This window comes from Diospyros lotus, chromosome 1 (genome assembly GCF_014633365.1).
Source record: "Diospyros lotus cultivar Yz01 chromosome 1, ASM1463336v1, whole genome shotgun sequence".
NCBI lineage: Eukaryota > Viridiplantae > Streptophyta > Magnoliopsida > Ericales > Ebenaceae > Diospyros > Diospyros lotus.
In genome coordinates, this window is record NC_068338.1 from 15081334 (window position 1) to 15106296 (window position 24963).

General features: G+C 36.7%; 1 pseudogene; it reads right to left on the reverse strand.

The window, feature by feature from the left end:
- Positions 1–779: 779 nt before the first annotated feature.
- Positions 780–24727, reverse strand: LOC127791739 (uncharacterized; annotated as a pseudogene).
- Between the last annotated feature and the right edge of the window lie 236 nt (positions 24728–24963).

Genomic DNA, 24963 nt, shown 5'->3' on the forward strand with positions numbered 1-24963 from the left:
AAAATAAATTGCACAAAACATTATAATTAATATTCATTATGTCGTGGTTATCAAAAGTTCACTGAGTTTCCAATTATCACCTGACACAAAATATTTCAATAATTTTTCTTTAATTTCATAGTGTAAAATTTATTCTTTGAGAAATCACTTATTCTTTAGCCTATTCCTCTAGCATAATTTGTATTTCAAGAAACTAATAATAAAAAAAAAAAACTCATTTATTATTCTAAAAGCAATCTTGAAAATAATTAAGTAAATTATTTTAAGTGGTCAAAATTATCACATTTAAATGCAACAAGTAATGTGAATAATGAATATTCTAATTTATGGATCAAATAAATTCAAACGAGTTCATAATATATCATTCACTTAAATTTCATAATTTTGCAGATCAAAATTATGAAACAAGATGGCTTTGATACAAAAGTTGGGAATTAAAACATAAAAAAAAATAGACAAACTATGAATACATGAATTAGATTTGTTCTTCTTGTTTCAATGATCGAATATCCGAAAACACCTTGTATTTCACCATCCAAATGTCACCCACAAACTAGAAAAAAAAAAAACTACTGAAAAACCACTCAGCTTAATCTACAACAACAAATAAGAGTAGTTAAATAAATTTTAGTTTCATTATAAGATTTTTTATCAAGCTACTGGGGAGCGACATTAAATTTTAGTTTCATTATACAACAACAAAGAAGAGGGTCACATTAAATAGCCGGATAACTAAAGCACACTGCAATCATACGTGTTAACGCATTTGGAAATAGAAATTATCAACCTAATCAAGATAGAGAATAATTTTTCAATTAGCAATCAGAGTAGCATTCTTACTTTTTGCAATATCCACATCTCATGATAAGGCCACACCTCGTATTCTTCATACACAAAATTGAGCCATACCTATATTTTGTATATCGAGCTACTGGTGAGTGACTGAACACGATTATACATAACTATGTAACTTTGTCTATATACATGCATCAACCAAGATAAGCCAAGATGAAACTAAGACCAAAGAAATCAGACCCAATTTTTTGGCAGTGAGAAATCATGGAACCGAAAGGAGAATTCTCCGGCAGTATCTCTATCAAGCCTGTTCTCAGGCCTATCACTGAGGGCTCCACTCCCACTGGGACCTTCAGGCGGCAAGGGTGATATCTGGTTCTCGTTTGGAGGGCGTGTCAAGTGAATTTCAGTTGGCAATGGCAACACCGGTGGAGTCGTCCTGAGCCTGGGGGTGGCTGCAATAGTAGAAGCAAATGCGCGGTCCCATAAGAGTACATGAAGGACAATAGGTACTTTGGCATGCCGGTGCAGCGAGAGCTTTTGGCTGAGTGAGACGGTGTCGAAGCACCGGACAGCTCCTGTTGGAGAAACTATCCATGGAAGCACCTTCTGGTTGGACACTCTTGAAACCACTAGTCGCTTATTTTCTTTTTTGCCTCCTTGTACATATTGCTGAGTCCCGATCGTCTTGAAGGTGCATTATCATCCCCGTCTATAACTGAGGAAATGTAAATGAATCCCTGTATGAGGGTAGAAAAGAAGAAAAAGAAAGGAAAGACCAGCAAGATAAGGACCAGGCAAAGAAAATGGCAGATGTGTAACAGCAAGATCAACTTCGAGTAATCTAAGAGCAAAAATTGTTCTTTAAAGCACTTTAGTGCCTTAAACTTCAAGATCAGATTGAATGCCTATCAAAATTACTCAAACGATTAAGGATGTTCTGGTGCATGAGACTCGCCGTTTTGCGAGGTTGAGAGAGGGTTATTTTAATATGCAGCTTTGCCCTTGCTTCGTATTTCCACAACACAAACCCATGACATTCCAGTTATATAGGAGCAACCTTACCATTGCTACCAAAGCTCACTCTCTATTCTCATAAAAAAGAAATTAAATGCAATATTCTCATGTTTTAAGCATAAGTAGGGAGAAGATATAAATCTTCAAAATGACTGCTTCTGGTTTGCTTACTCAAGCCTGCAAACTATGGACTACTGAATTTCAATTTATTTTCAACTCTGAAAGTCCAGATTTTTAATGTTATGTAACTGATAAAACCTGAACAATTAGCATACATTTTCCTCAAACCTGCAAACCATAGACTACTGAATTTCAATTTACTTTCAACTATGAGAATCCAAACTTTTAATGTGCACCAGCTCTTCCCAAAGAAGAAAAAAAGGCATAATAAAGCTGAAAATATAGAAAAGGAAAAGGCCAGATAACTACCAGATTGGGAAATGGCTCTATTTCTAGATTATATGGAGCCTTGACTTGCACTCAGATTGACATCTACAAAAGAGCAAGAGCTGTCAAAATTTAAGATACTAACCTCTTCTGTGCGACTAATGGCAAAACCAAGCTTTGTGTCAGTTTCTTTTAGTTTAATCTCTACAGAAACCTCTCCTCCAAGAGGAGAATACCAAAGGCGAACTGCTCTGACTACTCCAATGTCAACCCCATGGTAATCCTCGAAACCATATAGGCTTGTATTTGCAAGATTTGACAGATCAGACAATGACCCAGCATTTACAGTAGAAGAAGCTGTCTCCCCTGATATCTGCAGTAACATGAAAAATGACACAGAGCAAAGTCTCAAATTTTATGAGCAGTTAGTTCCTCGTACAGAGGAAACTAACAAATATAACCACATCTAGGTTAATGTGCATTCATCTGCAATAAATTCTTCACTTGTTTAATGATCTCTTAAAAGTATGCATAAAAAGTTACACATAAAATATTACATATACTTCTAGTTCTGCCAAGTAACATATCTGATGAAAAACTATGGTTGCACTTTGAAGCATGCCAGAAAAGAATCACACTTCATACTGCCAGTAGAATGATTGAATTAAGAAATGAAGCAATGATTTTGATAGGATACGGACAAATGGACGCTAATACTGCTGATGATATATTGGAAAAGGAACCTCCATTTAAAATGTTTAATACTATTTGAACAAAAACAACCTCAGGTTGAAAAAGAAGTGCTCGGGTACCTGTAAATGTTATACCTGAGAGCTTAGAAAGAGTAAGGAGGAAACTTGAATAAAATGAGGACTATTTTCCTGCCATTCCTTGATCTCAAGTGGGGTATTTATGCATAAGTACATTTCAATCTCTTCTTAAAATACAGGAATACATGATAAATGAAATCAAACAATTTTAAACTTGATTTTTTTCTGATAGGATTATCTATGTAATCTCCTTCTTAGTGCTTTATCGTCTCATCCCTTATCTCTTTTTAACTTGAAACTTTATCCTCAACAACCTGATCTCAAACCAAGCTTTATTTTCTAATCTCTTATCTCTTTTAATTTGAAATTTTATCCCCAACAACCTGATCTCAAACCAAGCTTTATCTTCTCATCTTTCATCTCTTTTAACTTAGAAATACCCTAACAACCCTAACTCTTAATTTTCAGCCATCAATGACTCATTTTCCCGATTTTTCCAACACTTCTCCTTAAGGTGGTGAATAGAAATCAATCATTCTCAGCTTGCCAACTAAGAACTCCAACGCTGGTTTGGATAGGGCTTTGGTAAGAATGTTAGCTTCCTGATCTTTCATAGAGACATAGGATAGGTTAAACACCTCTGAGTCCATCTCATGTTTGATGAAATATCTGTCAATACACACATACTTCATCCGGTCATGTTGTATTAGGTTGTGAACTATGTTTATTGCTGATTTGTTGTCACTGTACAGCTTCATAGGATTTGTTCTAAGTATATTTAGATCCCATAGAAATTTCTCAATCTCTCGATATTCTGCTTCAGCACTGTTTCTTGTCACGACAAATTGCTTCTTACTCCTCCATGTCACAAGATTCCCCCATAACCTAGTGCAGTACCCAATTGTAGATTTGTTATCTTCCATAGACCCAGCCCAATTTGCATCTACATACCCTTCTATATCTCTATTGTCACTCTTCTTAAACAAAATTCATTTTCCTAGAGTCCCTTTGAGATACTTTAAAACATGGTTAGCTGCTTCAAGATGTTGCTTTGCAGGTGCATGCATAAATTGGCTAATAACACTAACACTAAAAGCAATATCAAGCCTTGTGAGAGATAGATATATTAGCTTACCTACCAGCTGTTGGTATTGTTCACGGTCTACTAATGGATCATTCTTGATGGCCTTCTGCCTCCAATTTCTCTCCAAAGGAGTGCCGGTTAGTTTACATCCAAGTTTTCCTATTTCTTTTAGCAGATCTAGGACATATTTCCTTTGAGTAACAAATATTCCATGTTTGTTTCGAGCTATTTCCATACTGAGAAAATATTTAAGAGTACTAAGATCTTTAACCTGAAATTGATCTTTCAAGTGAGTCTTTAATGCTACAATTTCTAGATAATCATCACTTGTAATTACAATGTCATCCGTGTACACAATTAGGATAGTTCTTTTCCCATTTGTTGATTGTTTTGTGAACAATGTGTGATCAGCTTGTCCCTGAATATATCCGAAGCCCTTTAAAGCAGTGCTAAATCTAGTAAACATGCTCTAAAAGATTGTTTTAATCCATAAAGTGATTTCTTAAATTTGCATACCATGTTATCACCTTCTTCAAATCCAAACGGCATTCTCATAAACACTTCTTCCTCTAGGTTTCCATTTAGAAATGCATTCTTGATGTTCATTTGATAAAGTTCCCAGTCCAGATTAACTACAAGAGATAAAAGTACCTTAATTGAATTCATCTTGGCTACTGGTGCAAACATTTCTTCATAATCAATCCCATATGTTTGGGTGTATCCTTGAGCTACCAATCTTACTTTGTATCTCTCAATCTCCCCATCAGGCTTGAACTTTACAGAGAATATCCATTTACAACCCACAATTTTCTTTCCTTGGGGAAAATCAACCACTTCCCATGTTTTATTTTTCGAAAGTGCTCTCATCTCTTCATCCATAGCAACTTTCCACTTGGGATCTTGTAAGGCTTCTTGAATGTCCTTTGGAATCTCCACAATATCCGTACTTGCAACAAATGCCCTGTATTGATTAGACAATTTAGTGCAAGTTAAATTATTTGATATAGGATATTGAGTGCATGACCTTACTCCTTTCCTAAGAGCAATTGGAAGGTTTAAGTCTTCAACCATCATAACCTTGTTTGTGGGTTCCGAACTATGCCTTGGTTCAAACAACTGTACAACTTGGGAATCTTTTGGTCTCCTCAAATAAACCTTAGTTGGAAGCGAAATGGGTAGAGATATAGAAGGATCCCAATAGTTATCTTCACTTACCTTCTCCCCCTGAAGAGTATAGGGAAAAAAGATTTGGTTTTCACAAAAGGTAACATCATATGTAACATAGAATTTGATTGAGGAAGGGTTGTAGCATTTGTACCCTTTGGTAGTTGCTAAATATCCCACAAACACACATTTAATAGCTCTAGAATCAAATTTGACCTTCTAAGGCTGCTGGTCATGAACATAGACAATACAACCAAAAATACGTGGAGATAATGAGTTATGCAACTGGATGTGTGGGAAGGTATCAAGCAGGCAGCTAAAAGGAGTATGGAGGTTAAGGGCTTTTTAGGGTAATTAGTTGATAAGATAGGCCACAGTTAAAATTGCTCCCCCCTAAAATGAATTAGGTACATGGCTAGCAAACATAAGGGATCAAGCTACTTCTAGTAGATGTTTATTCTTTCTTTTAGTAGGGTGTGTAAGGGCAAGAGCTTTGATGAAATATACCTTGATCAATAAGATATTGGTTCAAGTCATTTGTAAAATATTCTCTCCCACTATCAGTGCGCAAGATTTGGATGTTGGTTTGAAAGACATTGATAACATGTTTATGAAATTGCTTGTCTCAGATTTTTCTTTCATAAGGTACACCCAACATATACAAGTGTGGTCATCAATAAAGTTAATAAACCTTTTAGATCCTGTTAAGGAAGAAGAACGAGAAGGACCCCAAATGTCACTATGTATGAGATGAAATGGCTTTGACATGTAATATGGATGAGGAGGATAAGTGTTTTTGGTTTGTTTAGCATAGATACTATGTAGAGAAGGATCTTTATTGCTAAACAACTTTGGATACAATGATTTAAGGTAAAAAAAAAAAACGAGGATGGCCCAAGCGTTTATGCCAAAGCATTATTTTCTAAATGAGAAGAAACTGACAAGGAAGTATTTTTAGGTAATGGAATAGAGGTAGAACTAGCACTGTTGAGAATGTAGAGACCATTTTTCTCCCTAACACAGCCAATTGTCTGTCCAAAGACAGGTCCTGAAACACACAAAGAAAAGGAAAGAAGATTATTGCACAATTTTGGTCTCTTGAGAGCTTACTAATGGATACAAGGTTGCAATTCAATTTTGGAACATAAAGGACAAAATTTAATCTTAAGCTAGACACATCAATTGACCCACTACTTTTGAAATTGTGTCATCTGCCATTGTGATTTCAATATCAGCATCAAATTTTTCATAGGTTAAAAAATTAGTTTGGTTTCCAGTCATATGATTTGGTGCACCACTATCAATAATACACCCTTCATCAATATAGCCATTTGTAAGACACGGAATTTTGGTGTTACCTTTATGAGCAACAGTTGTCATAGAGGATGCCGCATCTGCTTCTTTAAGTAGTTGTTGATTGTTCAATAGTTTCTATAAAAAAAATTTATGTTCAACAGATAAATTTAGATTACCAAATTTGTCTCTGTCATTGGTTGATTCAATGGTAAGGGAAAATTGGGCTCACGATTTGTCTCCCGTTGGTTACGTGGTTTCCACTCAGCTAGTTTGCCGTGTAGTTTCCAACATGTCTCCTTGGTATGGTTGGGCTTATTACAATGACTGCACCATTGTTGTTCCTTTCCAACCTTCTGATTGTGTTGATGTGATATTGGTGGCCTATTCTAATGGGTTGTCAAGGTAGATAAAGAGGAGTCCAATTCAGTAGAGGAGCTGGTAAGCATCACTCTTCTTCGACTCTCCTATCTTTTTACCTTTGCAAAGACTTCACAACTTAGTACTTAATAACCTGTCGCGTACCTCGTCCAAGTCCATGTTTAATTTGAGAAGGAATTCAAAAATCCACTCTTTTTCAAGCAATTGTGTGAACTTGACACCATCTTCAGGACAGTTCCAATCCATATTGTAAAACAAATTCATCTCCTGCCATAATTCAATCAATGAATTATAGTATTCAGTGACTAATTTGTGGCCTTGTCGAGTATCTCAAATTTCGGATCGCACTTCAAAACATTGTGAAGTGTTTCTCAAGTCAGAGTAGATCTCTTGGATAGCCTCCCATATGTCTTTGGCTGTTTTGTAAAATAAGTAGGTTCTCCCAATCTTAGGTTCCATGGAGTTGATCAACCACGTCATCACAATGGAATTTTCTGCATCCCAAGTCTCATAGGTCAAAGCTCTTGAGGCAAGTTTTAGAATGGCATTGGTGACATACTCAGCCTTGCCTTTCCCTTTGAGGACAAGGAAAACGGATTGGAACCATTCTCTAAAATTGGTTCCATTCATGTTGAGTGATTTGGAGGGAGTCATTATCAAGAGAGGAGGGCTAGATAGAGTTTGGAATGGATGAAGGGTTTTCCTTGTGAGATGTGGATGAAGAGGAGTTGGTCACAGCAAGATTGGTCGTAGCCATCGCTTGCTCTGATATCATGAACAAAAACAACTTGAGGTTGAAAAAGAAGTGCTCGAGTACCTGTAAATGTTATACCTGAGAGCTTAGAAAGAGTAAGGAGGAAACTTGAATAAAATGAGGACTATTTTCCTACCATTCCTTGATCTTAAGTAGGGTATTTATACATGAATACATAGTAATCTCTTCCTAAAATACAAGCATACATGATAAATGAAATCAAACAACTTTGAACTTGATTTTTTTTTTATAGGATTATCTATGTAATATCCTTCTTTCTTGGTGCTTTATCTTCTCATCTCTTATCTCTTTTAACTTGAAACTTTATCCCCAACAACCTGATCTCAAACCAAGCTTTATCTTCTCATCTCTTATCTCTTTTAATTTGAAACTTTATCCCCAACAACCTGATCTCAAACCAAGCTTTATCTTCTCAACTCTTATCTCTTTTAACTTTGAAATACCCTAACAACCCCACCTCTTAATTTTCGGCCATCAAGGACTCATTTTCCCGATTTTCCCAACACTATTCGATAAACAAGCTAAACGCCACAACTAGTCAAGCTTGCTTCAAAACAGAAAGACCATAGATTATGTGATACTCTGTCCTTCATTGCACTTCATTGTCCATTTATACACTATAGACTTAGACTTGGCTGAAATCTCAAAACTTTTTTGCACTTTGTGCTATTCCATAGTAAGCTACTTTGTTTTGATTATGGCAGCTAGCTACTCTAAAATTCTACAGTTGATCATCTAATCATAAATATTCTGTAACTTATCAATTAAATTTTATGAGGAAACCCTATATGTTATGGCATATAGTAAATAATAATATTAAATAACTAATAAACTTATGAGAAAACCATATTATGTGATCAATCATTAGAATCAGAAATGCAGCATACATGCACAGACAAGGGATATAAATAATTAGCAATATTCCTTTAATAATAAATGAGGAGATCAACACTTTCTTATCAACTTAAATTAGAATGGTAAAAGTGTTCCACTGAAAATTCATTGCACTAATAATCTTAAAAGGTACACATTCATATATATATATATATATTTTCTTTTCTTTTTTTGAAGCTTATACAACTTCAGGAAAGTTTCTTCTTCACTGAAAATCAAGGATAAGATTTGCATCTGATAATTCTTGCATTTGCCAGTAAGTATTACAAGGTTGGCTGTATTAACACATACATCCATTGCATGCACATCAATGTGAGGCCTATGTGGCCCAATTCCATAAGCATCAGCAGATAGTAGTTCAATCACCTCTAAGAAGTTAAATCGGTTTCTAAGGCATTTCTATCATAATGCTTTTGTTTTAATATTACCTTTGTAAGCAGGGGTTCTGTTTGAATGTTCATAAAAACAATCGGGACCCCTGATGCCTGAGAGGCACTAAGCCATGCATTTGCTCTAGCGAGGGTGTCTTCCAAATCATGGTAGCGAGAAGCACTTATGTCTGAAGCCTTTGGAAGGAGAAGCATAGAAAGAAAACAACTTGAATTGGGAACTGGTAGCAATTCTTGCATTCTCCTCTCCCAAGGATACCCAACATAACCATCTTGAAGTTCAGCCCTGGCTAATGCATTGACTATTCTGGATGCCCTTGAATCTACATGAATTTAGTATTCTGACATTAAAGAAAGAAGGGAGAAAAAAGATAGAAGAAAGAATATTGAAAATTTGTAAATACTGTCTGTTTCTCATGCAAAAAGAAGCTCTCCACGGTGCATTAAGCAACACAAGAGGCACCCTGCTTTGCAAGGGTCCAGGTAGGGTTGTTTTTGTACAGTCCCATCCTTGTGCAAACGCCTGTGTCTATAACTTGAACCCGTGGCCTTCTAGTCACAAAGGAGCAGTATTACCATTACTACTAACTACCAAGGCTCACCCTCATGTTTAACACTGTCACAAAGGAGCAGCCTTACCATTACTACTAACTACCAAGGTTCACCCTCATGCTTAACACTGTACCATATAAAATTTTTAAGTGCTCATCAATACCACCTTGAGAAATGAGAAGTACCTTCAGAAATGATTAGGAGAAATAACAAAGGAGAGTTTCCAAGAATAAACTTTGACTTGCAAAACAATTTAATTTTGAGTTCAGACAGCATCTTCCTATTGATCACTTATACCCATGCCCTAGAAAATGTTAAAGACTCTGATCAGTTATGCTATATATTCAACAGGCATGCTGGTTAGTCCTTAGCAATGGCTGCCCCAATGAACTGAAATTATGCCCAGGAACAAAACAGGCATAGATACCCATCAAATAGCAAGTGAAGAACATCTGATAAATTGCTATAATTAGCATATTCAATGCTCCTGGAGATTAATTAGAACCAGAACCAAATCACACCTTCTGCATTACATACCATTTTGACCTTATATTCTCCGAAATAGACACATAACCAAAAAGGGAATATTATCCCATATTAACAATTAATTTCTTAAACCAAAAACTAATCTTATACTATCCCTTTAGTAATGTAGACATTAGATCTAACCTTACGTCAGTAAATTCTTTAGATAAAATACTTTCTTTTAATTTGTCTAATCCCTGTGTAATTAAGTTTTCATTATTTAGGGATTGGATTATGTTTTTGCCAAGATTAAATGTTATATAACCTAGACTTAGGTAATTTTTGGTAGAAGTGGGTCAGATTTGAAGCGTTGCTCTAGGATCACAAAGAAAAAGTCAATCTCTGCAAATTTCAGCAGCTAACATGGCTACCACAGCATAGCCATGGTATAAAAGTTCAAAGCATGAAATGCTCTAGCTTCAACAATTATACACTATACTATAGAAGGCACCATACAATCCCCATGAGTAACGCCCTATCCTCCCAAGCACATTACTGTTCCAAAACCTAATAATTTTTAATTTAATTTAATTTCCTGCTAACCTGACTAGTGAAAACTTAACCATCCATGTAGCACTTTCAACCCTCCATGGGTTGTGGTTAAGTTCCATTAACCCTTAACCTCCAGCGGGTTGCACCCTTAATTAACCGACATTGCTTCTTATTTGGTTTAAGAGTGGGTATTAGTGTAGATGCTCTAGATTCAATCAGATTGGGCATGTCATATTTATTATTGAATAAAGAGTTATTTAATTTCACAAGAAGTCGTTCTATTAGTTTTTGTTATTATTGTAATGATCGGATGAAACTAGATAGAAGTCCATATGATAAATACTATGATTAATCTATAAAGATGTGAGGTGATGCATCACAGTTTGTAGACATCATTAAATGTCACAAGTCGCAGCAATGTCAAAAATGGATATTGACAATTGCAGTAAGACTTATATGTGCTATGTTTTTGCTATCTAATAGCATTGGGGGTCTCACACTATAGGCATGGGAATGCCTAGAAAAGTACATAAGTGACCAATGTTGGAGAACGTGTCACCAGACATAACTCGCTATGAGAATTCATTTTAGTTATATGTTGATGGAATTCTCATACGAGATAAGTGTAACTAATCCTTAGACCTGAAGCTATCACGGTCATTTCATAAGAAAATTGGTATGCTTTAACATTGTTACGATGGGCCTAGACAAAGGCTGCACATGAGTGATCGTTGGACATATCGTGAGGCTTATGGAGATGGGTGCATAACCAAAATGGGACTTGTCTATCCCTTAAAAGAGGATGATGTATCTAAGGCGCCTTCGATGGATATTCACTTTAAATCCATGGTCATGGTAAAAGAGATCAATAAGGAGTTATAAATTCACTTTCTATTGAGTGAGGATATTTGGAAAACCAAAGAAAACTCATGTGATCGTAATCAAACAACGCATCGCTAGACTTGAGATCACAAAATATACATTGATAAGAAGATCGAATTACATGGTAATAATGCTCGTGAAAGGTTGTTTACGGATTATAAATCTTTCTGAATAATTGAGTAGGCATAATACCTTACTAGAGGCCAATCTTATCTTATGCGTTAATATCGACACATTGTCAACATATTCAGAAACCTAATGAGTCATACGCAAAAGGTATGGTCCCTGGCTTAAACCAGGAGAGCAGATGTATGGTTAAGTGGGACACTTTAACAAGAAATTGTGCTATCGTAGATTCTCACGAAAAAAAATAAATAAACGTAATGACGTCGATTTGACGAGAAGTCGTCATAAAGGAAAAAAAATCCTAAAATGCCAATTGATTAAATTAGAAATAAGTTTCTAATTTAATAATTTCCTGTATTTGTTGGAGTGACAAATAGGAAAAAAAATAAAATATATATTATTTGGACTTAAATTAATATTTGGGCTAAATAGGATATTTGGGCCAAATATTAAATTAAATATTAGTGTTCTAAAAATCGGGCTAAGCGGCCGCCTAGGCACTAGGCGGCCACTAGCCGCCCAAAAATTGCCCTAGTCGGGCCTCCTAGGCGCCGGCCCGAGTAATCGGCCGACTTGGGCACCTACCTAGGCGCCCAATTCATTATTGGCTTTAAATATCAGCCATTTTTAGGGTTTTTTTTGCTAAATCATTAAATCCCAACCTCTCAGCGTCTCCCCCTCACTCTCTTCTCACCTCAACGTTGTCGTCGCCTCAACGCCGCCAAGCTTCACCGGCTCGCCAGTAGCTCATCGCCGTCGCTACGTCCAGCTCCATCCTTGTCGCCAAGCTTCATCGTCACCGCCTCTTATCCATCGCGTCCTTCTCGTCCTCGTTGCCTCAGTGTCGTCGCCGCCGCCCTCGTCCTCGCCATCGAGCTCCATCTCCGCCGCGGCAAGCTCCATCTCCGTCGTAACCTCTCTCTCTCTCTCTCTCTCCTCTGGTTATTGCGTTTGATGCGTTTCGGTTTCTGGTTTTTTTTTTATTTATTTCATTTTTCTTTTCTATTTATATATAATTATTAGATTTATATTTAGTTTTTATTATTAATTATATATATTCTATAATATTTCCAAGAAATCCACTTAGCTACTTGCTTATAGTATTGATTGTATGACTAAATTAAAATGTTATTTATCCACTATTGATATGTGGCTATGTGGTTTGGTCCGTTTGGATATATTATTATATAATATATGTGTAAGATTGAAAACAGAAAATTATAAGATGAGAGAGTTTCATGAAGATGATTTCCAATCAGAAGAAGAAAAAGATGAACAAGAACTCAATGAATTTGATTTTGAGTCTGATGAAGATCATGTATTAGAAGAATATGGAGAGGAAGAAGTCCAATTAGATTGCTAGATACTTAGATTCTTCAAATATGGTTTATGTTGCATTATTGTTGCTTTTGTCTTATTGAACCTAGAACTGATCTACAACAATTTGTTTTCTCATATTTAATTCTATATTTCACTTGTCATTCCATTATTGTTGTATTATTGGTTTATGTTGCATTATTAATGCTTTTCAACTTTGATTTAATTGAAAATAACATCAAATTACATCACAAAGTTTAAAAAACAAAAAAAGTTATTTTCCTAGGCCCTGCCTAGGCGCTAGGCTCCTGCCTGGCACCCGACTAACGCCTAGCTGCTTTTAGAACACTGTTAAATATTATATTTTGACTAAATTGGATTTAGACTAAATATTTTATTTAAACTTATAGTTAGATTTGGGTCATTTAACTAAGTTCCTAGTTGGACTAGGATAAAATTATTTTAATTAAGTTCCTAGTTAGACTAGGATAAAAAGGACCGACCCATATCCATTAGAGTTTAGGAAATCCTAGAAGGCCTTGCTCCTATATAAATACCCCTTTAAGGATTGCCCATATTAATGAATGTTTTGTGGTTTTTCAAGAGATGAAAAATTGCCATTCACTCTCTCCCTTTTCCTTCGGCATCGATTCGAAACGAGAAGGTTCTTTTCGTTCATACATAAGCCACGAAAAGGAGAAGGAGCTAACACTTTCATTCCGCTCTCCTCGTCAAAGGACATATGTCGCGTATTACGAGTTAGAGACCAGACGCTTTGACTGCTCGCTCGGATCGGTAAACGACTCAAAAATTCAAAGGCTAGATTTATTTTTATTACATATGTGATTGTTTATATTTCGATATTGATCCAATTATCGGGATTGAGGTAAAGTTCAAAAATTTTGAACTACGTTGCTTGCTCTAAAGTGATTTTGCTTTACTTTCAATGGTGTCAGAGCCATCGTCGAAATATTTCAATTCCTTGCTTGCGAATTTAATTATGTTAATATTTGCGAAATTAATAAATATTCTTGCGTTTGTATTTTTTTTTGGATTGCAAGACATTTCTTGTTAAAGGGCAAAAGATCGTGTGACACGAAAGGGCGAAACGAGGACTCGGGGTGCATACGGATGCACCGGAAGGTCGAAAAATGTAGCCCACGCAAGTGGAAACCACGGCTAGGGGCGGCCCACAAGGGCAGGGTGTAGCACGGCCCAACAGGGCGTGGCCCACGTGGCCTGTACGCGCCTAGTTGCGCCCCACGAGACCCACGTCCTATGTGACAGGCGTAGCTTACTTAGCCAGCAGTCAGGCAGCCCTCTCTCTCGCTCTCGTCGTGCCTCCCCCCGAGGGCCCACGGCAAGCATCCAGGCTGACCCGTCAGTTACCCAGTGCGATTCATGCCCTCGGGTGAGGCCCGACCAAATTGTTTGGCCTTTTTTGGCTTTTCGATCGATCCGATCCGTGAGTGTATGACACCTATGGGCCGTGATTGAAATGAGTCGGAGCCGTCAATTGGCTTTTTATTGATTATTGGGCTGCTGTGTATGTTTGACATGTATTAATTGATCCAATGCCTGTTGAGCCTTGTTAGTTGGACTAATAGATAGAGCCAAGCCCAAGTACAATTGAAACAATTTTGTTTTCAAAATTATCAAATTTAATTTTGTTTGAAAGCGTTTCAATGAGATTAATTGCATGGGTGTATGGTATGGGATTGATCGATCTACTTTATTTATGTTGGAAATGAACTCTTGTAAATTTGATTTTTTGAAATAGGGCCTACGTGTCCTACCTCTTATATATATCATTTCTTTATCTCATCCCCCTAAATGTAACTTGGGATTTTTATTCTATGTAATGTATGTAGAATAGAATAAAGTAGTATGATAGTTGTAGTTGTAGTATGAAAGCAGAGAGAGCCAAGTTGAAAGACAAGATTGGAGACCAACGAAGGCTTAAAGAATGTGCTTGAGAAGTAGGTTATGATTCTTCACCTAGATTTGACCTGCTAGCTTCTCTTCTATGGCTCGAGGGGGCTAACCATAGTTATTATCATACCATACACCGGTTTGACTCGTTTATCATGCATTATTAATTTGTTTGTTGCATGTGATGAGACCTAAATGAATAAAATAAATCTCTCGTTAATATTAAGCCAACTTGCCTTCCATCATTATGAGGCATTAGGGCTCTAGCTAGCACTTGATTTGTTCAGTCACTCAAGGTCAAGTGTCACCTATGATACCTATGTTTCATGGGCCATGAGATGTCCCTAAATGATGAGTCTGACTTAACTAAAAAAGTGGGTTTGTTGAGTTAATCAAGGCTCATTGAGTATAGAGGCAAAGGTCACATGAGATGTGCATGACAAGCAGTTGTCAACCCAAGGCGTCTAAGAGTTGCATGGAGATGCAATTCGTAACAAGTACCTACCTAATCGATCCTAGCACAATTTGTTGAGTCACTCAAGATTGTGCGAGGCGAGATGAGATTCTAGCCTACTAGGAAATCTTCCAACAGGATTTCTTGAGTCACATCTTGAGAGTGGCAAACTCGTAAAAAATAGTGGGAGCAATTATAAAAATGTAACTTCTTACAATTTATGATTTCGTAATTCAATATGATTATAATAATATCTCTATATTCGATTGTTGATCCAGAATGTCTGGAAACGTGTTGATAAAATCGACAATTAGGGGCAATAATACCTTCAACGAGACTAATTTTTGTGACTGGGAGATCATCTTGAGGATAGTCCTCACGTATGACAAGATTCTCTATGCGATAGAGAGATCTCTTCTTGCAAAGCCACTAGTTGAGGAAATAGTAGCACATGAGGCCTGGAGGATACACAAGGGTGATATGACCATCGCTTGGTGTATCATCTTGGCTGCCATGATCCCGGAACATAGGCGACAGTGTAAGGGTTATAACGCCTATGAGATCATGGCTAGGCTCAAGGACCTCTATGAGGAGCGAACAAGGCATGAACATGTTGACGTCGCCATGAAGCTTTTCAGGTGTCGCATAAGCGAGGGATCCTCTGTTGAGAAGCATGTCATGAAGATGATAGGTTTTATCGACAGGTTTCCAGAGCTGAACTTGGGTATGGATGCAAAAACTTACCCTAGATTTGGTGCTACAGTCCCTCCCTGACAGTTATGGAAGAGACTCTTGGAGAGTTGTTGTACATGCTAAGAGAGGCTAAGCCTAAAATTGATGAAAAGGCCAAGGGAAGTGTTCTCTTAGTTGAAGGGCCCAAGGCGCATAGGGGCAAGCGCAAGAGTAAGAAAGTCAAAAGGAAGAAGAGTTCTTTCAAAGCGTCATCTGGAAGAGTCTAGAAGACCAAAGCCCGAAAGGGCAAGGAGGATGCGGTTTGTTTCCACTATAATAAGCTGGGCCATTGGAAATGGAATTGCAAGGAATACCTTGTAGAAGTGTAGAGTAAGAAGAGTTCTACTCAAGGCACTTCAGGTATTTATATTATTGGAGTTAATCTATCTACTTCTGATCAGTCTACATGGGTATTAGATACCAGATCTAGTGCTCATATTTGCACTTCTATGTAGGGGCTTAGGAATAAGAGGAGATTAATAATGGGAGAAGTGTACCTACACGTGGGAAATGGATCAAAGGTTGTTCCATTAGTTGTAGGAACCTTTCCATTGACATTGCCCTCTGGGCTTGTGTTGAATTTGAATAACTATCACTACAATCCTAATCTGACTAGGAATATCGTGTCCATTTCTTATTTAGATAAGGATGGATATTCATTTTTATTTAATGACCATAGTTGTTTGTTTTATAAAAATGAGTTGTTTTATGGTAAAGCAACAATGCGTAACGGTTTGTATGTCCTTGATGTTGATACTCCTGTCAATAACATAAATATTAAGCGACTTAAATCAAGTGATTTAAATAGCACTTATTTATGGCATTATCGTTTTGGCCATATAAAAGAGACTCGTACATTTAATTATGAATCATATAGTGCTTGCAAATCTTGTTTGCTTAGCAAGATGACTAAGTCTCCTTTTAAAGGAAAGGGAAAAAGGGCTACAGAAGTGTTAGGGCTTGTGTACATTGATATGTGTGGGCCCATGTCCACCTAGGCTAGAGGTGGGTATGTCTACTTCATAACCTTTACTGATGATAGATCACGTTTTGGTTATGTGCATCTCATGAGACACAAATATGAGGTTTTTGAAAAGTTCAAGGAATTCGAATTTGAAGTAGAGAAACAAACTGGGAAAAACATCAAAGTACTTCGATCGAATCGAGGTGGTGAATACTTGAACAGTGAGTTTCTAGATTACTTGAAACATAATGGGATTCTCTCGCAATGGACTCCACTTGGAACACTAGAGATGAATGATGTGTTTGAGAGGAGGAATAAGACCTTGTTGGATATGGTTCGGTCCATAATGAGTCGCACTAAACGCTCCATTTCAGTTTGGGGATTCGCACTCCTCACCGTGATCTTTGTTTTGAACAAGGTTCCAAGTAAGTCAGTTACTCAGACTCTATATAAGATATGGAAAGGAAATAAGCCAAATCTGTCTTTCCTTAAGATTTGGGGTTATGAAACTTATGTCAAGCATGTTGACAGTAATAAGCTAGAACCCAAATCTACGATATGTCTGTTTGTGGAATATTCAAAAAAAAACAAATGGATATTACTTTTACCACCCACAAGAACAAAATGTGTGGTGTTTGTTGCCAAGCATGTTGTATTCCTTGAGAAAGAATTCTTAGATGTTATGGCTAGTGGAAGAAGTGTTGAGTTCGAGGAGATTCGAGGCGAACCACAAACAAGTACTCCTTTTAAGAAACTCGAGGAAGATCAGACACAAGATGTTGTGTCAATTCTCCAATCTTCCACACAAGGACTTCGTAGGTCAACGAGAGTTTGTCATGAGCCTGAGAGATATGGATTTCTATCTTGACACATGGAGATGTGTTTCTGATTAAGAATGACGAACCAAACACCTATGAAGAAGTAATGTTAGACATTAACTTTAGGAAATGGCTTGATATCATGAAATTTGAAATAGATTCCATGTACGCTAACTAAGTATGGACTTTGGTGGATCCACCCGAGGGTATTAGACCCATTGGGTGTAAGTGAGTCTCCAAAAAGAAGACTGACATGGAAGGTAATGTACAAACGTACAAAATTAGGTTCGTGGCCAAAGGTTTCAGTCAAAGACAAGGAATTGACTATGACGAAACCTTCTCGCCTGTGGCAATAATAAAATCCATTCGGATTCTGCTTGCAATAGCTGCCTATCATGACTATGAGATTTCACAAATGGATATTAAAACAACTTTCCTTAATTAAAACCTGGTTGAGGATGTGTATATAACACAATCTGACAGTTTTGTTATCCACGAACATGCAAATAAAATTTATAAGTTACAAATGACCATTTATGGTCTAAAGCAAGCATCTCGAAGTTGGAATTAACGTTTTGACAACAAAATGAAGATGATCCTTGTGTTTACAAGAAGATTAGTGGGAGTGCGGTGGTCTTTTTAGTCTTATATGTGGACAATATATTGCTCATAGGGAATGGCGTTCCCATGCTGCAATCAGTTAAAAGATGGCTTTTAGAAAATTTCTTCATGAAGGATTTGGGAGAAGTAACCTATATTATGGGAATAAGGATCTATAAAAATAGATCTAGGAGGTTGCTAGGACTCTCCCAAAGCACGCACATGGACAAGGTGCTAAAAATGTTTAGCATTGAAGATTCTAAGAGGAGAAATCTTCCTATATCATATGGAATACATCTCTCCAAGGCCATGTGCCCAAAGACACAAGATGAGAGAGATAGAATGGGTTGGGCATCGTATGCCTCGGCCATTGGTTCGATCATGTATGTTATGTTATGTACAAGGCTTGATGTCGCATATGTAATAGATATCAGGCTTATCCAGGTGAGAAACATTGAATTGCAGTGAAGAACATCCTTAAGTATTTAGAAGGACTAAAGAGATGTTTTTGGTATATGGAAAAAAAGAGCATACCGTGAAGGGGTTTATGGGAGCCAATTTTCAATCCGACCATGATGATTTTAAGTCACAATCGGGATTCATATTCTGCCTAAGCGACAGAGCCGTTTGTTGAAAGAGTTCCAAACAAGAGATAGTATCAGATTCAACAACTGAAGCCGAATACATAGCAACCTCCTACGTAGCTTAGGAGGTTGTATGGATCCGTAAGTTCATTGATGAACTTGGAGGGGTGTTCAACCTTATTGATCCAATAACAACTATTGTGACAACAATAAAGCCATCACGCAAACGTAGGAACCACAGTATCATCAAAGGATCAAACTTGTATTGCGGCATCACCACCTAATAATGGAGATTATCAGCTGAGGTGACATATATACAGAAAGTGTCGATGGATGACATTGTCGATCCCTTCACTAAAGCTCTATCCCAAGAGAAACATGAAAGTCATGTTCAATCATCAGATATGAGATACATAAGTGATTAGCTCTAGGGCAAGTAGGAGATTGTTAGCGTAGGTGCTCTAGACCCAATCAAATTGGCCATGTTGTACACTGACAATCGCAATCATATTTATTATTGAATAAAGAGTTATTCAATTTTACAAGAAGTCGTTTTATTAGTTTCTTATTATTATTGTAATAACCAGATGAAACTAAATAGAAGTCCATATGATGTATACTGTGATTAATCTATAAAGATGTAAAATGATGCATCATAGTTTGTAAGCATCATTAAATGTCCCAAGTTGTAGCAATGTCAAGAATGAACAATGACAATTGTGGTAAAACTTGTATGTGTTATATTTTTACTATCTGATAGCGTTGGGGGTCTCACACTCATAGGCATGGGATGCCTAGACAAGTACATAGGTAACCAATGTTGGAGAACGTGTCACTGGACATGACTATGCATGAGAATCCATTTTGATTATATATTGATGAAATTCTTATACGAGATGAGTGTAACTAATCCTTGGACCTAAAGTTATTACAGTCATCTCATAAGCAGATCGATATGCTTTGGCATCGTTATGATGGGTCCAGATAAAGGCTGCACATAGGTGATTGTTGGACATATCGTGTGGCTTATGGAGATGGGTGCATAACCAAGATGGGACTCGTCTATCCCTTGAAAGATGATGATGTATCTAAGGCACCTTCGATAGATATTCACTTCAAATCCATGGCCATGGTGAAAGAGATCGATAATGAGTTATTGATTCACTTTCTATTGAGTAAGGATATCTGGAGGAACAAATAAAACTCATGTAATCGTAATCAAGCAACATATCGTCAGACTTGAAATCACAGAAGATACATTAATGAGATGATCGAATTATACGGTAACCATGCTCGTGAAAAGTTGTTTACGAACTATGAATCTTTCTAAATAATTAGATAAGCATGATGCCTTGCTAGAGGCCAATCTTGTCTTATGTGTTAGTACAGACACATTGCCAATATATTCGGAAATCTAATGAGTCATACGCAAAATGTACGGTCCCTAGCTTAAACCAGAAGAGCGGACGTATGCTTAAATGGAACACTTCGACAAGAAGTTGTGTTATCGTAGATTCTCACAAAAAAGAACAAATAGATGTAATGACGTCGATTTGATGAGGGGTCGTCATAAAGGAAAAAAATTTCTAAAATGGCAATTGATTAAATTAGGAAGGAGTTTCTAATTTAATAATTTGTTATATTTGTTGGAGTGGCAAATAGAAAAAAAATATATATATATATATATATTATTTGGACTTAAATTAATATTTGGTCTAAATAGGGTATTTGGGTCAAATATTAAATTAAATATTATATTTGAGTTAAATTGGATTTGGATCAAATATTTTATTTAAACTTATAATTGGATTTAGACCATTTAATTAAGTTCCTACTTGGATTAGGATAAAACCATTTTAATTAAGTTCCTAGTTCGACTAGGATAAAAAGGGTCAGCCCATATCCATTAGGGTTTAAAAAATCCTATGAGGCTTTGCTTCTCTATAAATACCCCTTTAAGGGTTGTTCAAATTAATGAATGTTTTGTGGTTTTTAAGAGTTAAAAAATTGTCATTCACTCTCTTCTGTTTCCTTTGGCATCAATTCAAAACAAGAAGGTTCTTTCAGTCCATACACAAGCCACGAAAAAGAGAAGGAGTTAGCACTCTTATTTTGCTCTCCTCACCAAAGGACGCATGTTGCATATCACGAATTAGAGGTCGAACGCTTGGACGGCTTGGATCCGCAAATGACTCGAAAATCTAAATATTAGATTTATTTTATTACGTATGTGATTGTTTTGATTTCGACGTTGATCCAATCATCAGAATCGGGATAAAGTTAAAAAAATATTTAACTATGTTGCTTGTCCTGTAGCAATCTTGCTTTACTTCCAATGGGTATATTTGATCTAAGAAGCATTATTATTGAACTTTAATAACTTTTCGATGTTTAGAAACATCCTCATTAATGTGTGAACACCTTTCCTTGGGGCATAACTAAATTTCATTCCATGAGCCTCTTGTTAATTTTCATAATGCAATCTCATTCGAACACTTCATCCTAATTCGATTGTTTAACCAAGCAAATTTTATCCAAATATGAGAAATTATACCTCATTGGCATCCTCTTGAAAGAGCTATAACATATCCAAATTTCAAGTCAATTCAACTTCATTTGATCACTCACATTAATGCACAAAGTTGGAAGATTTTCGGGAGTTTCAGAACTTTCCACCTGTTTAGCATCCTGGACATTTGCTCCAAAACAAATATCTTCTGTTCGAAAACAGATCAGCCTTTTTATATTCTGGACACTTTCTTTCAAAATAGAAGTCCTAAATTTTGAACCGAAACATCTTTCTTGCATTCTGGTCAGTCTGTTTTGAAAGAAATCACCTCTGTTCTGAAACCTGTAATTTACCATTAATATTCTGATCCATTATTTGGAAACATGGTGAGGCATTTGTAACACCATTTGTAAATTCTTGTCAGACAATGGAACACGATTTGTAAATTTTTTGGTAGGCCGGCAATTGGTAGCTTAAGATAGCTCTCATTATAAGTCTTCACCTTATTATCCCCAAGGAAATAGACAAGCCGAGGCAACAAACAAAAGATTGTTGAAAATATTAAGCAAAACAAAAGTGGAAGACCATAATAAAGATTGGCACAAGTCTTTGTTGGATGTGACTATCATTTTTTACATTATTATTATTTATTATTTAACATTTTATCCTTACCTGACTTAGTCTTTGCACTTATTGTGACAAACTCCACACATCCTACTAAAAACTCCTAACTATCTATATCTAACCCAACATTAACATGATTTGGTGGTTTTCTTTTTTCTAGCTTGAAAACTGAAGGACAGATAAAAAGAATAAATCTCTCTCTTTAGCTATTTATACAAGTGCATCTTTTTAGAAAAGAATAGGAGTGAGAAGGAAAGGTTTTTTGATGTTCCTCATTTTTGGTTTGCTACAAACTTAACATACAATTATTTTGATATCATATATTTTTGGAGCATAAGGTAAGAACAGATGTTCATAACAGATTCTATTGAGAACCACCCAGAGAGATAGTTGTATTTTGGGAGAAGAGTGCTACCAATCCAAAGCAGAAGGAGGCAAATATACTCTTTAAGAGAGCGCGTTAGCTAGCGATCTACTAATACAGACTATCTCTAATCCTTTCTACTTTCCATTTATTTCATTGTATAGACTTCATGACGTGGAACAATCAAAGGATTCCTCCAATACCAAATCTATTGTGAAATGATCAAAGATTTGGAGTAAGTAATAGAAGAAAATAGGGGAAGAAGAAGCAAAGAAGAAAAAGTAGAAGCTTTAGAAGAAAGATAAGAAGCAAAGCTAGAAGAAAGGAGAAGCAGCAGCAAAGCCTGGAGGAAAATCAAGAGAGGGTCAATATTATTCAATCATTATCTGCCTTATTTATAGGCAATGAGAAGATAAACCTACCTAAAAGATAACAACCTTATAAAAAAAGCTAATCTCTAAATTGAATATAACTCTATCTAATTCCCAGATCAAATATGATTCTATCATCTAAACATGCATGTAAGTCAAAACAAAACAACATAAGTAAATTTCAAAACAAAGTAAATAAATTCCTGTCACTTCAGCTACCTAATCAATCAATAAAGGGGGATTTTCAAACTTAGATCTTGAGGTGTCTTTCTTTCTTTTTCTCTTTTGACCTAGCTAACTATCCAAACTCATCAGTCATTATGACCATTCCAGATTCATTAATTCAAGAGACTTCCAAATTTTTTCACAAGAATGGCAACTACTTCTACTGAAGGATTCTTGCCTAGGAGTGCCGTCCAAGCAAAACAGGACAATCTGGACTAGGGATAGACAGATGAACCCCATTTCATTGGAACAGTACAAATGGTAAAATGTATTATTTTCCACCATTCTCAATTGTAACAAGGAAATCACTCTATATGTAGTAGTATTCTTGAAAAGTTTCCATTTTCAACCCTTGCATTTATGATTGTTGTTAGTAATTCGTGAACAAAAAAAGAATATTAATTTCATATCTAAAAGTCATAGGAATATGTGTTAATAGTACAATAAGCACATGGTCTGGAGAGTATTATTAAGGATATTCAACCAATGAATCAAAGAAAATGACTTATTGTTAATTTCAGTAAAATCATCTTATTAGTTTATCTTACTGAAATATTTAATTTCAGTAAATACTGTCTCGCTCTACGCTCTGTAATTGAATCTTTGAATCTTCTATTTAACTGATGGAGCCTTAATTTGACTAGGGTGAAGGAAAATGGGTATCTATGAGTAGGCTTCATTAATCTTCAGTTGACTAGAATGAAAGCTCAGGCATTTGATTAAACAAATTCGTATCCAATCACCTCTATTTTCACTATTATTATTACAATTAATATAAAGGGCAAGTGACCTAAATCATGAAATACTTAAACTAATTTAAGGGATTAATTTGTAGTGTTGTGTCGCTTAGGGGTATTAGGTGACACTAAGCAATAGTGAAGGGGCTTCTGCGTAAATAAGCATTTAGGCCGTTGACTAATTCAACGGGAAGCCGGCATGTGCGGAGGGGAGCGTGAATCGCGTTCGCGTGAGCAACAGGGAGCGAAACAGAATTTAAAGAAGTCAAGAAGTCAACGTGATCGAACGGTTGAAAACGTCACCTTGCAAGGCGAGGCACTCGCCTTCCGTCCGATCTAAGAATCCGACGGCGTAGTTAGGATCGTGGATGGACCGGAGCATATACGATTGTTTCTTGCCGGCGGCGTCGTTCGGGACGATGCAGGCCTGCAACTCGGCGAAGTCGTGGTGGCCGCGGCGGACCCGGACGAGAATGGACGTCTGTTTGGCCTTGAAAGAGCTGTGAAGAACTTTCTGGACTCCGGCCCTGCCATTCTTGAACGGCGATGTCACCGACAAGTAGCCGTTCCCTATCCGGAGCTCCTCCACGATGTCTCCAGTCTGCAGCATGTCAGCGGACCACTCGTCCGCCTTGGAGCTGCCTCCCAGGCACTCGATCGACACCACTACTGCGCCGCTGTTATTGCCACTACTGGTTGTGCTTCCGCCGCTGCTTCCCGTCGTGTTCGATCTTTCCATTGTCATCTCTTTCTTTGCCTGCTCAAATCGATTCCGATTTCTGAAATTCAAGCTCAAGGCATCGAAGAAGTCTTCCTGAGCGGCCGATGGAGAAGTCAAGTTCTAGAGGGCGAAGCAACGGTCGGAAGCTTCTAGCTTCTGCTGCTCCTCGGAGGCTTCAGTTTTCAACAACCTTTGCATTATTTCAAAGAGAAAGACAAGTGGGGCTGGGCCGCCACTGCTGTTCACAGTTCTTATTCTTGTCACATTGACATGATTTTTATAATGTATGGACAAAGTGATAACTGGAACTAATTAATTCTTTCTTTTTCTTTTATCATCTCTATGGATAACTATTATCCAATGTGACTTTATTTTCATGTTTGAATTTTTAATGTCACTTTGTACATACATTATGATTGTTCACCTTCTTATATAATATCTTTCATTTACAATTATATTTATATATTTAGGAGATAAAAAAATAA